Source organism: Neomonachus schauinslandi, chromosome 8 (assembly GCF_002201575.2).
Source record: "Neomonachus schauinslandi chromosome 8, ASM220157v2, whole genome shotgun sequence".
NCBI classification, from domain to species: domain Eukaryota; kingdom Metazoa; phylum Chordata; class Mammalia; order Carnivora; family Phocidae; genus Neomonachus; species Neomonachus schauinslandi.
In genome coordinates, this window is record NC_058410.1 from 94,571,551 (window position 1) to 94,592,379 (window position 20,829).

General features: G+C 38.2%; 1 protein-coding gene across 1 annotated transcript in view; it reads left to right on the top strand.

Moving 5' to 3' along the window:
- Positions 1-20,829, top strand: part of DST (dystonin) — a 476,155-nt gene that overhangs the window by 197,229 nt on the left and 258,097 nt on the right.

The following is a 20,829-nucleotide window of genomic DNA, read 5'->3' on the forward strand; positions in this document are numbered from 1 at the left end:
TTATTTGTTTCAGAGTTACAGGTCTGTGATTCAACAGTCTTACACAATTCACAGCGCTCACCATAGCACATACCCTCCCCAGTGTCTATCACCCAGTCACCCCATCCCTCCCACCCCACCCCCCACTCCAGCAACCCTCAGTTTGTTTCCTGAGATTAAGAATTCCTCATATCAGTGAGGTCATATGATACATGTCTTTCTCTGATTGACTTATTTCGCTCAGCATAATACCCTCCAGTTCCATCCACGTCGTTGCAAATGGCAAGATTTCATTTCTTTTGATGGCTGCATAATACTCCATTTTGTATATATACCACATCTTCTTTATCCATTCATCTGTCGATGGACATCTTGGCTCTTTCCACAGTTTGGCTATTGTGGACATTGCCGCTATAAACATTGGCGTGCACGTACCCCTTCGGATCACTACATTTGTATCTTTGGGGTAAATACCCAGTAGTGCAATTGCTGGGTCGTATGGTAGCTCTATTTTCAACTTTTTGAGGAACCTCCATACTGTTTTCCAGAGTGGCTGCACCAGCTTGCATTCCCACCAACAGTGTAGGAGGGTTCCCCTTTCTCCGCATCCCCGCCAACATCTGTCATTTCCTGACTTGTTAATTTTAGCCATTCTGACTGGTGTGAGGTGGTATCTCATTGAGGTTTTGATTTGGATTTCCCTGATGCCGAGCGATGTCGAGCACTTTCTCATGTGTCTGTTGGCCATTTGGATGTCTTCTTTGGAAAAATGTTCATGTCTTCTGCCCATTTCTTCATTGGATCATTTGTTCTTTGGGTATTGAGTTTGATAAGTTCTTTATAGATTTTGGATACTAGCCCTTTATCTGACATGTCATTTGCAAATATCTTCTCCCATTCTGTCGGTTGTCTTTTGGTTTTGTTGACTGTTTCTTTTGCTGTGCAAAAGCTTTTTATCTTGATGAAGTCCCAATAGTTCATTTTTGCCCTTGCTTCCCTTGCCTTTGGCGATGTTTCTAGGAAGAAGTTGCTGCGGCTGAGGTCGAAGAGGTTGCTGCCTGTGTTCTCCTTTAGGATTTTGATGGACTCCTGTCTCACATTGAGGTCTTTCAACCATTTGGAGTCTGTTTTTGTGTGTGGTGTAAGGAAATGGTCCAGTTTCATTCTTCTGCATGTGGCTATCCAATTTTGAGTCTATTTTTGTGTGTGGTGTAAGGAAATGGTCCAGTTTCATTCTTCTGCATGAGGCTGTCCAGTTTTCCCAACACCATTTGTTGAAGAGACTGTCTTTTTTCCATTGGACATCTTTCCTGTTTTGTCGAAGATGAGTTGACCATAGAGTTGAGGCTCCATTTCTGGGCTCTCTATTCTGTTCCATTGATCTATGTGTCTGTTTTTGTGCCAGTACCATACTGTCTTGATGATGACAGCTTTGTAATAGAGCTGGAAGTCCGGAATTGTGATGCCACCAGATTTGCTTTTCTTTTTCAACATTCCTCTGGCTATTCAGGGTCTTTTCTAGTTCCATACAAATTTTAGGATTATTTTCTCCATTTCTTTGAAAAAAGTGGATGGTATTTTGATAGGGATTGCATTGAATGTGTAGATGGCTCTAAGTAGCATTGACATCTTCACAATATTTGTTCTTCCAATCCATGAGCATGGAACGTTTTTCCATTTCTTTGTGTCTTCCTCAATTTCTTTCATGAGTATTTTATAGTTTTCTGAGTGCAGATTCTTTGCCTCTTTGGTTAGGTTTATTCCTAGGTAGCTTATGGTTTTGGGTGTAATTGTAAATGGGATTGACTCCTTAATTTCTCTTTCTTCTGTCTTGTTGTTGGTGTATAGGAATGCCACTGATTTCTGTGCATTGATTTTATATCCTGCCACTTTACTGAATTCCTATATGAGTTCTAGCAGTTTTGGGGTGGAGTCTTTTGGGTTTTCCACATAAAGTATCATATCATCTGCAAAGAGTGAGAGTTTGACTTCTTCTTTGCTGATTTGGATGCCTTTTATTTCTTTTTGTTGTCTGATTGCTGTGACTAGGACTTCTAATACTATGTTGAATAGCAGTGGTGATAGTGGACATCCCTGCCGTGTTCCTGACCTTAGGTGGAAAGCTCCCAGTTTTTTTTTTTTATTATGTTATGTTAATCACCATACATTATATCATTAGTTTTTGATACAGTGTTGCATGATTCATCGTTTGCGTATAACACCCAGTGCTCCATTCAGTACGTGCCCATCACCAGGCTAACCCATCCCCCCCCACCCTCCTCCCCTCCAGAACACCCAGTTTGTTTCTCAGAGTCCATAGTCTCCCATGGTTCATCTCCACTTTCAATTTCCCCCCCTTCATCTTTCCCTTCCTACTATCTTCTTTTTTTTTTTTTAACATATAATGTATTATTTGTTTCAGAGTTACAGGTCTGTGATTCAACAGTCTTACACAATTCACAGCACTCACCGTAGCACATACCCTCCCCAATGTCTATCACCCAGCCACCCCATCCCTCCCACCCCCACCACTCCAGCAACCCTCAGTTTGTTTCCTGAGATTGAGAATTCCTCATATCAGTGAGATCATATGATACATGTCTTTCTCTGATTGACTTATTTCGCTCAGCGTAACACCCTCCAGTTCCATCCACGTTGTTGCAAATGGCAAGATCTCATTCCTTTTGATGGCTGCATAATATTCCATTGTATATATATACCACATCTTCTTTATCCATTCATCTGTCGATGGACATCTTGGCTCTTTCCGTAGTTTGGCTATTGTGGACATTGCTGCTATAAACATTGGGATGCACGTACCCCTTCAGATCACTACATTTGTATCTTTGGGGTAAATACCCAGTAGTGCAATTGCTGGGTCGTATGGTAGCTCTATTTTCACTGAAACCCTTAGGTATTTATTAAATGAATGCATAATCATTTTGTGGCTGTACCATAACTGACTTGATCATCTTTCAGTCCTTGGATATTTAGATTATTTCACATTTTTTCTCTTAATCGGTAATTAATAATCCCTTGATAAATATTGAGTTTATTATCAGACAATAATTGTATTTAATGTTGAAATGAATGTTTTCTTAAGAAGTTGTAGTCTGGGGACGCCTGGGTGGCTCAGTCGGTTAAGCGTTTGCCTTCGGCTCAGGTCATGATCCCAGAGTCCTGGGTTCGAGTCCCGCATCGGGCTCCCTGCTCTGCGGGGAGCCTGCTTCTCCCTCTGCCTCTGCCTCTCTCTCTCATGAATAAATAAATAAAATCTTAAAAAAAAAAAAAAAAAGAAGTTGTTGTCTGAATTTTGGTGTTTCTATAGACTATATTCCAGAGGCAGTGTAGCATCAGGAGTTATGAGTGTGGATTGGGGGGCTGATTGTCTTGGTTTGAATCCTAGTTTCTGACCCTGAACAGATTACTTCCCAGTGCCTCAGTTTCCTCATCTGTAAATTAAGAATAATAACAGACCTCCACTATGAAGATATAAAATGTGTGGAACAGGGCCTGACACACAGTATTATAGAGATGTCAAGCATTATATTTACTATGTCAGGACATATGAATATTATAAACATTTTAAAAGCTTCTTTACGAGTATTGCCACATTCCCACTAGAGGTTTCCCATCAGCATTACCTCAGGATGCTGATTTTTACCATACAAAATTAGTTATTAGCAAAACTTCCTTGTATGCATCTGTTATTATTGGCATGTCCTTAATACTCAGTTTCTCCTCTTTGTTCTTGCCAGCCCTAATCTTCGTGATATCATTTATCTACTAATAAGTGTGGAAACAAACTAAAAAACTGCACTGTTCTCTTCTGGCATATATCTTCTTTTTTTCTTTTGTTTTAAGGGACTTAGAGTGTGACATGTTACTTTCTTATGAGGATAGGTAGGAGGGTCACGTGAAAGTTTGAGACCACTGTCATAATAGGAGAAAATAAAGGTGTGTAGAGTGTTTTAAAAATGCCTGGAGGGATGTCTGAGAAAAGTGTCCAGTTCTTCAGGATTTCCTTTTGTGTTCAAGGGGAAAAAAGCAGGTGGACAAGACAGGAGTTCTGTAGAAAGTTGGGGCCTGGAAAGGCGATGTTCTAGGGAGTAGCTTAGGGAGAAGCTCTTTTTTCCTCTCACGTGGGTCAGAGCCCTTTCATCCCCATCTGTGTCACCCGTTGCATTCTGGGTAAGCTCTGTTTGGGAGAGCGCATCTCTGACTAAAACAAGTTTGAGGAGCTTTTCGCCCTGCGAGGAATGAAGCCTCAGGGAGAAGTCTCCTGGCGCTCCAGACACTTACTACTCTGTGTGTCTTTCCTTTTGCTCATCAGCACGCGTGGGTGTGGCTGCGGGAAGGGGGTGCCAGAGCCCTGCTGGGATGAAGTGAGGTCACCTGCTATGTGGCTTCTGAAGCCCACTGGCGCATGGATGGTGATGCTGTCACTGAAGCAGTTGCCCCACAAGCTGTAAACTACATTTAAATATGAAACTTTGGGTGGGAGGTAATCTCATTGTAAAACAAGCCCAGGTTGAATTTTTTTTTCCAGTGGTTCACAGTGGTTGTCTTGGGTGTTCCCTACCCTTTATCCCTGCTGTTGACTCACTCCATGACTGGCCTTGTATTAGAGGAGCGAAAAGTACTGTGCTTGTGAATCACCCTGTAGTTCCTTCAGCTTGAAAAATGTAGCCTTGCAACCTGAAAAAATACTCAAATCCTTGGTCAAAGTAAAAGAGATCACAACTGTGTGAAAGAAGTTATTAAGACTTCTAGATGTCAGTTATACCTCTGTTAAAGAAAAAGAATTCTAGGTCACTCTCTTTCATGAAGAATGAAATTTGTTAGATGAATATTAGACCATGTATTAAGTTACTTTTGGTTTTGTTCCTTGGGCCACTGTGACTGATTCATGGTACCAGTCAATACTTACTAAGAAAGACTGATTATATTTAAGGTAAACAGAGGAAGAATGTTCTATTGTGCAGTAACCCACAGTCTATTACCAGAGGGAGACAAGAACTCCCAAGTTCTTATTTTTGTCCCTTGTATTGATTTACTGTATCACCTTGACAAGAATTAAGGATTTTTCTCTCTTTTTCTAGTTCACCATATAGAGAGATTTTATGCAGTATGGTTACTGAAAAAGGGATAGTTTTCTTGGTAGCTGAGGACATTTTACTTTGGTTTTCCTTTTTCTGGAATTGTTATGGTAAGAAATTAAGGCACCTATTTATCTTATGTCTTTTCCTAGGTTCCTTGATTCTGGAGAGTATATGGGTTTGAGTCACCCTGTGTCTTATTCCTACTAGTACAAAGTAGGAAGGGCATTAGAAATTCTGGATCAAATCCCAGCTCTGCTGCTTCCTTCCTGGGAGAAGCCTTGAGCCAGATTAAATCCTTTGAAATTTATTTATTTTTAATGAGTAAAATGAAGGTCATAATACATAAATACAGTAGTATTTGTGAGATGATGTGAAGTCCTGTAGCGTATGGCATAGTAACTTTGACATGAGTTTGACACTTGACATTTGTTGTAGGTGCTTAATACGCATTTGCTAATTGAATTAAAATGTTTAGGAAGCCAGTAGTATTTGTTGAGGTCAACTGTATCATATTTATACTACTATCATCTTACTTAGTGCTTATATTAATATATGTATTAGGTATCTAGTAAGGTACCTGGTGATGGTTACTCAGTTTTACAGATGAAATAACTTGAGTTAACAGAAGTTAAATCATTTTCCCAAGCTGAAATTGTTCGCTGGTGTTGATGCCAGGATCTGGACTTGTATTTGTGTAGGTCCCTTACTCTTGCCTCGACTCCTAAGTGTGTTCTCTCTCCTTCCCACAGCTACCTTCATAGCCTACCAAGTGGAGCACATAGAGAGTGAACTCTATAGAGGGAAATTCCTTTTATTTAATTTTTTTATGTTTTAAAGCCTAAAGGCACCTGATTACTTACTAAACTTACATAAGTCTATATTATCTAAGGTATTGGTTGGGACAGAAAATAAGGGAAAGAGGAAATATTCTTTCAGAAACCAACAAGTCATACAATTTGAAAGAAATCTGAGAACACAATAAGCATTCATTATAATTTGTTGTTTATATTTTTCTCTGAGCTTTTGGAGGTCTTAATTTTTGGGTTAACTAGGATTGATTTGGATTTTAAAGTGAGTGGTTCTGTTTTCCTTCCATATGGTAGTTATAACTGTAAAAGTTTTCAAAACTAAAGACTTTAAAACCGCACATGATCTCAGGTACTCATAATCTTGGTGGATTTATCTCATATATAAATAGTGTGGAAACAATGTTTATTTACTTTGTTTTCATCAACTTGTATATAATAACTATGCTCTTTAGGATATATTCTTAACCAGACCTCTGAATCTGAAGGAAAGGCAAAGATTGAAAACCCTAAAAGAACTGTAATTTCTTTAAGTTGTTGAACACAGATAAAGAATTGCAGAAACTTTCTACCCTTAACAGTGACTCAGAAGGACAGCAGCTAGATCATAAACAGTTCTTCAATGTTGTAGCAGTGTAACTGTACTTAGAGGGTTCTTCATGTTCATGTGTTTTTAGTGTGCTCCGTTGGAGAAAGTAGGCTAAAATCAGATGTTAGGTGTTTTCTATTGCAGTTCTGCAATAGAAAGAACTGCAGTTGTGAGGACAGATACCAGTAAATTCTTCAGAGCAGAATCCAGTAAGTACTGCTTTTGTCCGCAGCCACCTCTACTGCGGATGCTCAGCCACGCAGCCCCTGCGGTGGCAGGAAAGTACCAGATCTGATTGTTGATTGTGGGGAGTGGTGGCAGCAGGGGAGGAGCTATCCAAAAAAACCTTTGTGTGGAGAGATTTACGGCTCTACTGTTCTACATCATCTCTGCCTCAGCTTACTTAGCACATTCTATCCTTGGCTTGCTTCTGGATTCCTGACAGAGGAGAGCAGAACCATGACTGTATTTTGTCCTGTGGCTATTAAACTTCAAACCAGGGTGCCCTCCGAGCAGGATAATTTCTGAATATATTCTCAGTTATCAATTCTCCTTTCAGAGACTTTCTACAGCCTCGTCATTTTGGATCCCAGCCCGGGCAATCATCCTCTGAAAAGGTGTCACCAGCTGAGTGTCCCCTTCTTCTCCCGCCCTCTTACTCCTCTTTCCGCTTCCCTCGCCCTTCCCCTCTCTCCCCTGCTCTCCCTTTCCTCCTGCAGCCAGCAGCCTAAAAGCAGCCTAGCCATAACTGAAGTGTTTAGCTCTGTCTTCAGATCTGAGTGGGGGTACTCTGACCTGTGACAGTCTTTTTTCTGTGTCTTCTATAAAGTCTGTCAGAGTATTGAATATATAAATGAATAAAAGTACTTGAGACACCTTTTTTCTCACGGTTATTATTCACGTAATACATAAAGGCATCTTCCTTGTAAGAGATTCAAACACTCAATACAGAAATATGAAGAATGAAATATGCATTATATCACCCTGATCCCCACTCCTTCCAGCTTCTACCCTCTTCTGATGAAACTGTTCTTTCCAATTTGACACGCATCTTTTATATATATATATTATTATTTTTTTCACTTAACTATATATCTTAGAATCTTTTTCATGTCACTTTGTGCAAGGTTTCCATTATTGATATTCTGTAGGATGGGTGACGTATTTCCCCATGTCTTTGTTGGCCATTTTGTATTCCTTCTTTTTGACTTGTAGACTCGTTATGATCAAATCATTTGTAATTGGGAAGGGGCTGTCTTTTTTCCTACTGATTAATAGGAGTTATATTTTGGATGTTTTAGTGTGTATTATATATGTAGCATATATTTTCTTTCAGTTAGTCATGCTTTATTTTTAACTTCATTTATAGTGTCACTGTTACATCAGTACTTTGTCAAATTTGTCTGCCTTTATTAATTAATTAATTTTGAGAGAGAGAGAGAGCGTGAGCACACATTAGTGGGGGTGGGGGGTGGGGTGTAGGCAGAGAGAGAGGGAGAGAGAGAATCCCAAGTAGGCTCTATGCCCAGTGTGGAGCCTGACATGGGGCTCAATGCCACGAACCTGAGATCATGTATGACCTGAGCCAGAATCGAAAGTCAGCTACTTAACTGACTGAGCCACCCAGGTGCCCCAAATTTGTCTGCCTTAAAAAATTTTTTTGTCTGCCTTTATATGTTCGTGTTTTTTGGAGGTTTTGTAATTTGTTTTGAAACACTCTTCCTCCCAGCTATTTTTAAAACACAATTTTCTGTGTTTTCTCCTAATGGTTTCATTTGTTGAAAAAAAGTCTTTCATTCTCAGGGCACCTGGCTGGCTCAGTCGGTAGAGCATGTGACTTTTGATCTTGGGGCTGTAAGTTTGAGCCCCCATTACTTAAAAATAAAACCTTAAATTTTTTTCCTCATTCTCATTTCTAATATTGTATAATTTCTTCATGTACTGCCAGATAGTGTAAGTCTGAAGATTTTATTATAGCTATATGTTTGAGATGCGTTGTCAGTTCCATGCTTATCTTGAAATAATATCTCCTTTTTAAGCTATATTCATTTTCTTGGCAGAAGGATTAAGGATTTTTGAAAATGTAAAGAGCTTCTTTATGAAGATATGCCAATAACTCTGTTTTAAATGTGGTGTTTAACCATACTTACTGTCTAGCACAGAAGCAGTAGACTGGTTATGCTCTCAGCAAGGAGGGACTGCAACAGAAAGTAATGTCAATTTTATTTAGATTCAGATGTTAACAAATAATAGTCATAAAAAACAAAAGCTGAGATTCATCAACATTGGGGATTTAAATTGATAAAGCTAGTAATAAGAAAGGGGCAACCCTGGATTTTTTTTTTAATCCTGTCATTTCTTGTAGAGGAGGAAGAATTCTTTTTAAGCTGTGAGTAATTGAACCTGAAAATGAAAGAGGAGACTGTCTCAACTATAGTCTTAAAGTATTTCTTTGTATCATGCAACAGTCTGAGAATCTCCTGTTACCAAAAGTAATTACAACAGAGACAGAACAATATTCCTGATTAGGAGATCAGGTATAGGCTTGAAGTATATGGGCCTTTGCAGTAGTGACTAAGATAAGAAATTACTGGGAAATAACATTGATAGACTTTCACCCATGGAGTTCTTAGCTGTGTTGCTGATTTTTTTTTAATGATAATTTAATGGCATGATTTTGGTGGAATTTTCCTAATAAGAATCCTGCTTTTAACAAAACAGGGACCAGGGGGTAGATGCTGCGTCGAAGGCTCAGAGATGTTAAGTATCTTCCTCTAGGTCTGGCCCAGCTCTGGGTCACACGGATCAGTGGGGGAAAGTTGGATTAGTTGTAGCTCTATACTTATAGAAATAAACCATAATGATATTTCTGTGGGAATAATTAGTAAGATTTTTCAACTAAAATAGGAGCAGGGACTCCCTTGCTCTTACCATTACACCTACAACCTCCGTCACAGATGATGTTGGCTGGGGCCACTGTAGGTGAGCGTCACATCAGGTGGGCAAGGGATTTGTTACTACGACGAAGGGCAGAGCTGCTAGGTGGTGATTGGGTACAGGGTGCCAGCTCACAGGTGGCCAGAGGGGGCACTGGGCGGCAGTGGGAGCGGGGTGGTGCTGTGCATCAGGTCTGATCCATTCTTATCCAGCTCCCTGCTCATCAGTGGTCATTGTCTCAGGAGCTGGTCTTTTCACTAATCCCAACTATTTCTTCCAGCCAGTTTTCCTTCTATAATGATAGAAATCTTAGAGGTTTTCCCTTGCTATTTTTACTGGATTGTCTACAGAGCTATTTCTGGGCAGTGGCGGGGAAACCCACTAGATCCATCCCCTTATTCTCTCCCACCCCTGTCTTTTTTCCACGTGGCTCCAACACTTCGTTTCTTTTCTTTTCTTTTTTTTTAAGATAGAGCCTTTTGCAAAGTGTTGTCCAGTCTTTTGAAATTCACATATGAACCTTATTAATAAAACAGAAATCTCATGCTTGCCATAAATTCTGATGTGACCTCTTGGTAAAGCATTGCAATTAGCTTTCCTGTATTCTTGAGAATGACTGATCTACAGAAGGTGAATTCCATCTTTTGTGTATCCTCACCACTGAAGATTTGTCCAAGCCTCACTTTTTACTTTTTGTTGTTAACTTATTAAGAAGTTAGCATTTTGTTTTCTAAGTATGAAATTTATAATACTGAATATGCTTTTACAAACTGCATCCTCTCCCTTCCCCCACCTTGGTAGCTGTATGACCCTGGGCAAGTTGTTTGACCCCCGAGTGCCTCTGTTTCTTCTTTTGTAAATGGACATTATCTCACAGGATTGTTGTGAGGATAATATGCAGTGTATGTGTGTTGCATGTATGTTGCTGAGAACAATACCTGGCAAATAGTAAGTGCCCCCATGTTGTTTGCTACGATTATAACCCTCCTTCAGTGAAATGGGTAAACTCAGGCTATTCTGTGGTGGGGCAGGGGCTCTAATAAAACAAAGACAATTAGAAAGGGAGAGAAAGGAAGCCAAGGATACTTACTGAGCAGATACTTTAAACTTCTCTGCAGAAGTTGATATATACTTTTTTCATTTATGGTGTATTTAGAAGAGAGTTAAAGATCATATGTGGATATTTCCCAAAGCATATTGGCAACTATTAATCTAGCAGGGTCTTTTCCCTTGGCATGATCAAATTTGCTGGTTCCCTGTAGCTGAAAATAACTAGTGTTCTTTTTGTTGTTGTTTGTCATTTTGAAGTTATAGTTCATACAGTTTCTATTCAGGGAGGTCTGTTTGTCTAATGTTTCAGACAAACATAGGAGAACTGAAGGTGCTTGGTCTGTTGCTTCTTTAGAACAGGGGTTCCCCTTTCTTCCCTCCCTCCCTTCCTTTTTAAATTTTATTTATTTATTTATTTATTTATTTATTTATTTATTTATTTATTTATTTAAGTAATCTCTACACCCAGTGTGAGGCTCGAACTCAGGACCAGCCAGGCACCCCAGGAGTTCTCATTTCTTGACATTTTTTCATTCATGCTCAGAAGCAAAGATCTCATAAATTGGAGACCCCTTGTTTTTCCTGCATTATTCGATTAGAGGTTCTATTGTTTGATGACATAGAAAAGAAGTGGGTTTTAGAATCAGATTAAAGATTCCACTTAGGTTGTGGAATATTAAGCTGGTTTCTTAATCTCCCCAAATCTTGTTTTTTATATCTTTAAAATGAAGAGGTATCATCCAGCTCAAAGAATTATGATTGAAGTGAAAATTTTTGTGAAATGTACATAAATACTTGGTGGTGGAATTCCCCCTTAAGGATATGTGTCTAGCATATAAAGTTGAGCTTTCTAAATCACCTTCATAGCATGAATATCAGGGATGAGTTAAACAAGTTAGGCTGGGTGTTGTTTTTTATTCCAGGGGAATTCTGCCTGGGGTGTTAGAGAATGTGATGAGCTAGTTCGGCAGTGAAATGTAACATCCTATTGGTTTGCCTTGTTGCAAAAAAAGTTAGGAAATCAAAGCTCTCTTTTTAAGGGACTTCGTATCAACAGCTTAAAATTAAAAGGAGAAAGATAACTTAGTTTTTTTTAGTAATAGTTGTATATATCCTATACAAAATAGTGCAGGAGGCTGGCTTTGCTAGTGTTTGTTTAAAAGGGGGAGTTGATTAGTTTTCAGCTTACAAGGGGGAGTGTCTAGTCAGTGTTTTTCTTTCTACATAGAAAGTTAACAGGACTCTGACACATCAGAGTTTGTACGGAAAGTTTAGGGAACTACTGGACACACTACTCTCAGAATGATGGGGCAGCTCATGAGGAATGATCAAGACTGGAACGCAAAGCTGGTGGGGCTGATGTGCTGTATGGGTTAGTAGTTTGACCTGTAATATCGCTTTCATGTTTTCAGTACTGAGAAAGGAAAGTTGCATTACCTGTGTTGGTTTGTGTGGAGGGAGTTAAGCAGACTGTGGGGCACCCTTCAGAAATCCCGACAGGCTACATAATAACTAATGAGCCTCCTTGGAGAGAACTTTCACCCTCTTGTACATAGGAGATGTATTTAAATAATCCTAATATTTATTTTACGTGTGATACTAAGTGGATTTAATTTCCATTGGATTTTACTGAAAACCAGTCAGCGTAGGTTGTAACAGTAATAAGTGCTCTTTTTGCACATTTGTGTTTTCCAAATGCTGTTATTCTTTGCTTTCTGTGTCATTACATATTTTCAGCCAGGTTGTACTTAAGGTGATCATAGGTGTATATTTTTACTTGAAACTTAGTCTGTACATGAAATAATTTTCCAATAGAGGAATGTTCTAAAACTTCATTCAGAAAAATAACTGGATAGTCTGTAAAACCAGTAACATCAGTTAAAATCTCAGGAATGGTTTTCCCTTTTTGTTGTCATAGCAATGTTGCCCTAAATATAAATCTCAATGTTAGACATCCCTTACTGAAATGAAATAAAGAACCATTATGAGACTTGTAATTGGAAAATTAGATGGTGTAATCTGGAATACTCCCTTTCGAAGTAACTCCCTTTTGAAATAATGCTTTTGGAAAGTGGCAAATCACTGTCTCCCCGGACTTAAATTATTCCCTGATCATAAGTGCCTTTCCTGAAGGAAGCTGAGGCCCTTCAAGTCCACATTACCACTTTCCTCCTTGTTGTAGCACTGTGGGAGGCTTCTAGTGTTAAAGAACCTGCCTTGGTATACTTGAATGGGAGACATCTAGGTTGATCATGGTTTAAAAGAAAAGGTTTAGGTGTTACTGTTAGAAAACTGTATCAGAATTTATGAATTGTGTGTGTTATTTAGTTAGCTTTACTCTTTGTACCTTACTCGTGTAATTTAGTTGTGGGTCATAATTCCTAGGTATATTACCTCAGCATTACCTGCCAAATATTTAGCTCGCATCTTACATTTTCAAGAGTGCTTTTGAGCCTCTAGCAGAAACCTCCACAACCAAACCTCAGTGATCAAAATAACCTTTTTAGAGTTGTATTATTTAAGTGAATCTCTCATCTGTACTGGGAGGTAAATTATTTGATTAAATCACTGTTCTTTATATCCCATGTGGGTAAGCAATTAATCAATAAGTGATTTTTTTTAAAGAACGTATGTTCTGTATCTTCATATTCCTTAAAATAGAGGACCACTTTTTATTAATTTAAAAAATAAGAAATTTATTAACCATTATATGCCAAGAGGAGAATTTATATATATACATAATTATGTACATAATTATATATTGTATATAACATTATATGTATAATTATATATAACATATACATATATTAAATTTAATGAGGCAGAGTAAACTTGTTAAGAGTTTGTATTATTACATGATAATCCAAAAAATTAATAAAATTTTGGAGGATAGTTACAGGAATGCCTTAATCTCATATTTTATAACATGATATGAAAGCTATCCTTGAATTATGAAGATTTTTAATTAATAATACATTTTAATGTCTTTTTTTGATGATTTAAGATTAGGGTCCTAGGTTATTAATTGGATGGGAATAATGTGGTTATTGCCTAAGAAGTAATCTTTTTTTTATTCCCTTACTCTGTTTTCGTCTTGCTAGAGGCTTGGAAAAGCACTGCTGAAAAGGTGATAGGAGTACTAGACTTTGGTGCAGAGGTTTTATTGTTTGCACTTGCTTGTCCAAAGTTCACATGGCACAGAAATTTCTTTCACATGGTAGAGCCAGATTCTTCAGCACCCTGTCTGTGATTGAGATGTGTTCAGCACTTCCATTTGAAAGATGACTCTATCTTTGGGGTAGAGGAAAGGACTCTGGAGGGAATCACAACACATGGGTTTTAACACATGGCTGGCTTCTGTCTTGCTAATCTACTTCAAGTCCCATTTCCCTGCCCTGAGCAGGGTTGGTCTTTCTCTCATTTGTGCTTGCTCACATGGTGAATGCTGCATCATTTGCTCATTTGGCATGCTTATCACACTGCCTTCATGTCAGGTGCCCTCTCTAGATGATGAACTCCGGAGAGCAAGGGCCAGTGCACTTTCTGTCAGCATGCTTGTCCCATTACCACCGTGGCACTGGGCTTATCATGTGGCCTGATAGATGTTGGAACAAATGAGTAAATGAGAGATGTATAGAATCTACATGTTATCAGTAAGTAGGACTAGTAGTTGCTTCTTATTCTTTGTTCTTACCTTGTGTACTAGTAATTTAGGTTCATTCTGAACTCTTTAGGCATGGCAAGCCTCAAGGATGTTTAAGATGCCATTATTTCTTTAAGAGATATAGTAGTATACCTACCTCTATAGAGTTCAGTTATCCTTTTTGAAGCATAATAAATTCAGATTTTGGGTAATTATTTGTTAAGTGCATAAAAGCACTATAACATCTTCTGTGGGGTAGACAAAGGTGAGTAAGGTACAGATTATACCCCAAAGGGGCCAACAGAGGAATTAATACATATTTTGTGGGTGATAAATGTTGGTTAACAATTATTTGATATCATTATTCTTGGGGAGAGTTGTGCCTAGAGATTTTACATTGGGAATTAGTGTTTTTGTTTTCTCTGGATAAATACCCAGAAGTCAAATAACTGGATTAACTACCCTATGGTCATTCTATTTTTAATTTTTTGAGGAACATCCATACTGTTTCCTATAGTGGCTGTACCAATTTATATTCCCACCAATAGAGTACAAGGGTTCCCTTTCATCCACGTTCTCTCCAGCACTTGCTATTTTTTCACTTTTTGATAACAGCCATTTTAACAGGTGTGCCGTGATATCTCGTTGTGGTTTTGATTTACATTTCCCAGATAATTAGTGACATTGAACATCTTTTCATGAACTTTTGGCCATCTGTGAATTCTACCAAACATTCAAAGATTTGATAGCTATCCTCAAATTGTTTCAAAAATATCAAAGAGGAGAGAACATTTCCAAACTCATTTTACAAGACTAGCATTACCTTGATATCAAAACCAGACAGGACACCACGAAAAAGAAAATTATAGGCCAATATCCCTGATGAACATAGATGCAAAAATCTTCAACAAAATATTAGCAAACCAAATTCAACAATAGATTAAAAGGGTCATACATCATAATCAAGTGGGATTTGTTCTGGGTGATTCGACATTCACAAATCAATCAAAATGATACACCACATTAACAAAATGAAGGATAAAAATTATATTATCTCAATAGATGAAAAAAGACACTTGACAAATTTCAACATCCATTATGATAAAAACTCAAAGAAGTGGGTGTGAAGGGAACACAGCTTAACATAATAAAGGCCGTATATACCAAACCCACAGCAGTAAAAAGCTGTGTACTCTTGAACTTTTGTTTGTTGGTTTTTTCATTACTGATTCAATCTCCTTACTAGTACTTGATCTATTCGGCTTTTCTATTTCTTCATGATTTGATCTTGGAAAATTGTATGTTTCTGGGAATTTATCCATCCTACGTTTAATTTGTTGGGGTATAATTTGTTCATAGTAGTTTCTTCACGATCCTTTGTATTTCTTTGGTATCAGTTATAACTTCTCTTTCATTTCCAATTTTATTTATTTGAGCTCTCTTTTTTTTGGTGAGTCTAGGCAAAAGCTTGTCAATTTTATCTTTTCATATATCTTTTCAAAGAACCCGCTCTTGACTTCATTGATCTTATTTATTTATTTATTTTGTCTACATTTCATTTATAGATGGTCCCTAACTTATGGTGGTTCACGTTAGATTTTTTGACTTACTCTAGTATGAAAGTGATTTCCATTCAGTAGGGAACTATACTTTGAATTTTGATCCTTTTTTTTTGGCTCCTGAAATGGGGTATAATACTCTCTCATGATGGTGGGCAGTGTCAGCTGCAGCTCCCAGTCAGGCATGCAATGACAGGTAAACAACTAATATAGTTACAACCATTAAAACCATTATGTTTTTCATTTTCAGTATAGTATTCAATAAATTACATGATGAATCAACACTTATTATAAAATAGGCTTTGTGTTAGACGATTTTGCCCAACTGTAGGCCAGTGTAAGTGTTCTGAGCATGTTTAAGGTAGGCTAGACTAAGCTGTGATGTTCTGTAGGTTTGCTGTAATATATACATTATCAATCTATGATATTTTCAATCTCTGATGGGGTTACTGGGACATAACCCTATTACAAGTTAAGGAAGTATTTTCCACTCTTTATTATTTCCTTCCTTTTACTAATTTTGGGCTTTCTTTGCTTTTATTTTCCAGTTCCTTTAGATGTAAAGTTGGATTGTTTATTTGAATTTTTCCTTGTTTCCTAGGGCAGGCCTGTATTGCTGTGAACTTTCTGCTTAAAACTGCTTTTGCTGTATCCCATAGGTTTTGGAATGTTGTATTTACATTTTTATTTGTCCCAAGATATTTTTTAATTACCCCTTTGATTTTTTTGTTGACTTATTGGTTGTTCAGTAGCATGTTGTTTAATCTCCATGTATTTGTGATTTTTGTTCCTGTAATTAATTTCTAGTTTTATACCATCGTAGTCAGAGAAGATGCTTGATATGATTTTAATCTTCTTAAGTTTGTTGAGACTTGTTTTTTGGTCTAACATTTGATCTGTCCTGGAGAATGTTCCACGTGTACTTGAGAAGAATGTGTATTCTGCTGCTTTTGGATAGAATATTCTGTAATTGTATTAAGTCCATCTGGTCCAACGTATCATTTAAGGCCAATGTTTCCTTATTAATTTTCTGTGTGGGTGATCTATCCATTGATATAAATGGGTTGTTAAAGTCCCATACTATTATTGTATTGCTGTCAGTTTCTCCCTTTAGGTCTTGTTAATATTTGCTTCATATATTTAGAGTGCATAAGTGTTTACAAGTGTTAAATCCTCTTGTTGGATTGACCCTTTTATCATTATGTAATATCCTTCTTTGTCTTTTACACAGTCTTTGACGTTTTAAAGTCTCGTTTGTCTGATATAAGTGTAGCCATAGCAGCTTTCTTTTCACTTCTATTTGCATACAGTATGTTTTCTATCCCTTCACTTTCAGTCTGTGTGTCCTTAGATCTGAAGTGAGTCTCTTACGTGCAATATATAGATGTCTTGTTTTTTGAATCCATTGAGCCAATCTGTGTCTTTTGATTGAAGAATTTAGTCCATTTACATTTTAAGCAATTATTGGGGCACTGGCTGGCTCACTTGGTAGAGCATGCAACTTTTGATCTTGTGGTTGTGAGTTCAAGCCCCATGTTAGGAGTAGAGAATACTTAAAAATAAAATCTTAAAAAAAATAAAGCAGTTATTGATAGGTATGTATTTAATGTCATTTTGTTAATTGTTTTCTGGTTATTTTTGTAGTTCCTCTCTGTTCCTTTCTTCTTCTTTTGCTTTCTTCCATTGTAATTTGATAACTTTTTTTAGTGTTAGGTTATGTTTCCTTTCTCATTATCTTTTATGTATCTATAAAAACTATAAGTTTTTGCTTTGTGGTTACTATGAGATTCATCTGTCTCATTCTTTATATATAACAGTCTATTTTAAGTTGATAATAATTTGAGTTTGAGCACATTCTAAGAACTGTACCTTTTACTTTGCTTCCACCCTCATGTTTTTTGTTTTTGATATCATATCTTACATATTTTTATTTTGTTTACCCCTTAACTTACTATTGTAGCTATAGTTAATTTTACTACTTTTGTCTTTTAACCTTCACACATTTACAAGTGGTTAATCCACTACGTTTATATTTGCTTTCCCAGTGCAGTTTTTACTTATGTAAACATAAGTTTTCTTGTTAATTAGTTAGTGCCTTTTCTTTTCAGCCTGAAGAAGTTTCTGTAACATTTCTTGGAAGGCCAGTTTAGTGGTGATGAATACCTTTAGCTTTTACTTGTCTGGAAAACTCTTTATCTCTCTTTCAATTCTGAATGATAAACTTGATGGGTAGAGTATTCTTGGTTGGAAGTTTTTTCCTTTAAATATTTTGAATATATCATGCCACTTTCTTCTGGCCTTCAAAGTTTCTTCTTAAAAATCAACTTATTGTCTTATGGGGCTTCCTTGTATGTGGCAAGTTTTTTCTTGCTGCTTTTAAGATTCTCTCTTTTTCTTGAACTTTTGACATTTTAATTACAATGTCTCTTGGTGTGGGTCTCTTTGAGTTCTTCTTCTTTTTTTTTATTCTTATGTTAATCCCCATACATTACATCATTAGTTTTAGATGAAGTGTTCCATGATTCATTGTTTGTGCAAAACACCCAGTGTTCCATGCAGAACGTGCCCTCCTCAATACCCACCACCAGGCTAACCCATTCTCCCACCCCCCTCCCCTCTGGAGCCCTGTTTGTTTTTCAGAGTCCATCGTCTCTCATGGTTCGTCTACCCCTCCGATTTCCCCTGCTTCATTCTTCCCCTCCCGCTACCTTCTTCTTCTTCTTTTTTTTTCCTTAACATATATTGCATTATTTGTTTCAGAGGTACAGATCTGAGATTCAACAGTCTTGCACAATTCACAGCACTTACCAGAGCACATACCCTCTTTGAGTTCTTCTTATATGGAACTTTCTGTGCTTCCTGGACCTGGATGTCTCCTTCCTTCCTTAGGTTAGGGAAATGTTCAGCCATTATTTCTTCAAAAAAGTTTTTTGCCCCTTTTTCTCATTCTTTTTCTTCTTCTGAGATTCTTATAATGTAAATGTTATTCTGCTTGATGTTGTTTTATGGGTCGCTTAAGCTATCTCCTCTTTTTAAAATTCTTTTTTTTTTTTCTTTTTGCTGCTGTGTTTGGGTGGGTTCCACTGCCCTGTCTTCTAGGATGATCTGTTCTTCTGCCTCATCTAGTTTGCTGTTGAACCACTCTGATCCATTTTTCAATTCAGTTATTATATTCTTCAGCTCTGTGACTTCTGTTTAGTACTTTCTTAATATTTTCTATCTTTGTTGAAATTCATCCATTCTTCTCTCAAGTTCTTTGAGTATCTTAATGACCATTACTTGAACTCTTTATTGATAAGTTACTTATCTCCATTTCATTAAGGTTTTTTCCTGGGTTCTTATCTTGTTCTTTTGCTTGGAACATATTCCTGTGTCCCCTCATTTTGCTTGTCTCTCTATGTTCATTTCTGTGTATCAGGCAAATCACCTACCTCTCCCCGTCTTGAAGGAGTGGTTTTGTGTAGGCGATGGACCTTATCATTCAACCTTGCCCTAGCTCTTTGTTGTCTCTCAAACTTTTGTGATTATTTAAGCAGCCTGGTTTATCCTTGACATGTCCCAGTTGTTGAGATTGTGCCAAACCCTGACAGTGTTCCAAAGGAAGGGATCTCACTCGGCATTTATTTTCTGGCTGATTGGAAGCCAGACCCTCAGGCAGCACCTTTTAAAGTATGCAAATATATACAGTCCTATGGGACCATAGTCATAACCTCTCCTGGGCCTGCAGACCAAGTGATTTAGAGATGTCTTCTTGGAAACAGTTGAAAAAATCAGGGCTCCAGATGAGTGTATAAGCTCTTTCTGGGAAGTACCTGTAAGCTGTAGTGAGGCTGAGGGAGAGTACAAAGGTGGCGTCCTCTGGCCTATGTTTTCTAAGAGCTCCTCCGTGGTTTTTAGATGGATGGTATACCTGAAGTCTACCCCTCTGGCTAATGCTCCAAGATGAATAAATAGACCTTTTTTACAGGAACACGGGGGGTGTATCTCTCTAATGTTTGTGCTGTGCCCTGGGAGCGGTAGCGTGCCAAGAACTATCTCTTCTGTTGTTTCAGTTCCATGGAGTCCAGCAACACAGTCCACCCTGGCCACCAGAGACAAGGGCTTCAAGTGTCACCCCTGTGTGGACTGCGTGTGCCCACTGGCTTTCGTAGAGTCCACACGGAGCCTAGGGCTGGGGAAAACCCACCACCTTCAGTAGTGCTTGGGGGCAGCCCAGGGCAGCCCAGGGCTTGGGGGCAGTACAAGGCTGCCTACTGGCTGAAGTGGGACTGTGGGAGAAGGGGGTGGTGGTGCCCTTGCACGTCCAGTAGAAGGTTTAAGATTAGCTAATGAATCTCCTTCTCATGTGGTCTAGGTGCTTTTTAAACTGCTGCTTTTGTGCTGGGTCCCTGAGTGAGTGAGTCTGTGTGTGAGCCCTTTAAGAGTGGACATTCTCTTTCCCACACAGCCTTTTGGGTCTCTTGGAAGTAAGTGCTGTTGTTTTTCGAAGTCTGATGTTTCGGGGGCCCATCTCTCTGGTGCAGGTCCAAGGGTTGTGATACCTGATGTGGGGCACAAATACCTTGCTCCTCAGGTAGATGCTCCACATTTGTGAGATCCCTTCCTGTTGTGGGTCACTGCACCTGGGGTAAGGTTTTTGGTGAGACCATGTCTCTGCCTCTCCTACCTGTCTCACTGTGGGTTTTTGTTATTGTTGTTGTTGTTGTTCTTTGTTGTGGAGGAGATGTTCAGCTAGTTTTCAGGTCTTTATCAGAGGGAATTCATTCACATGTGGCTGTAGATTTGGTGTGTCTATAGAAGGTGAGTTTAGGGTATTGCTATGCAGCTATCTGAATCCAATCTCCTTAACAGTGTCCATAAATACTTTTAATAAATAGAACAAACATTTTCAAAGGAACTTCATTTCCATTAAAATAGCTTAAGGGCACTCAGGGATGAAGAAGGGGGGGGAGTGAGACATAGCCTACCCCTAGGGAATGGATGGAAAATTTCAAACTGTGGTAGGGAAGGAAGAAGACCACCAAGGAAGAAGAAATCACTATCCTAGATGCAGAAAGGAGGAAGAAGGGAAACAAGAAGGTAGGGAATTGCTGCCTAGAACCAGGGAGGAGGAAGGTAGTATAGTTTTGAATGTCAGTTCTAGATGTTGGAAGGTTATGGTTTT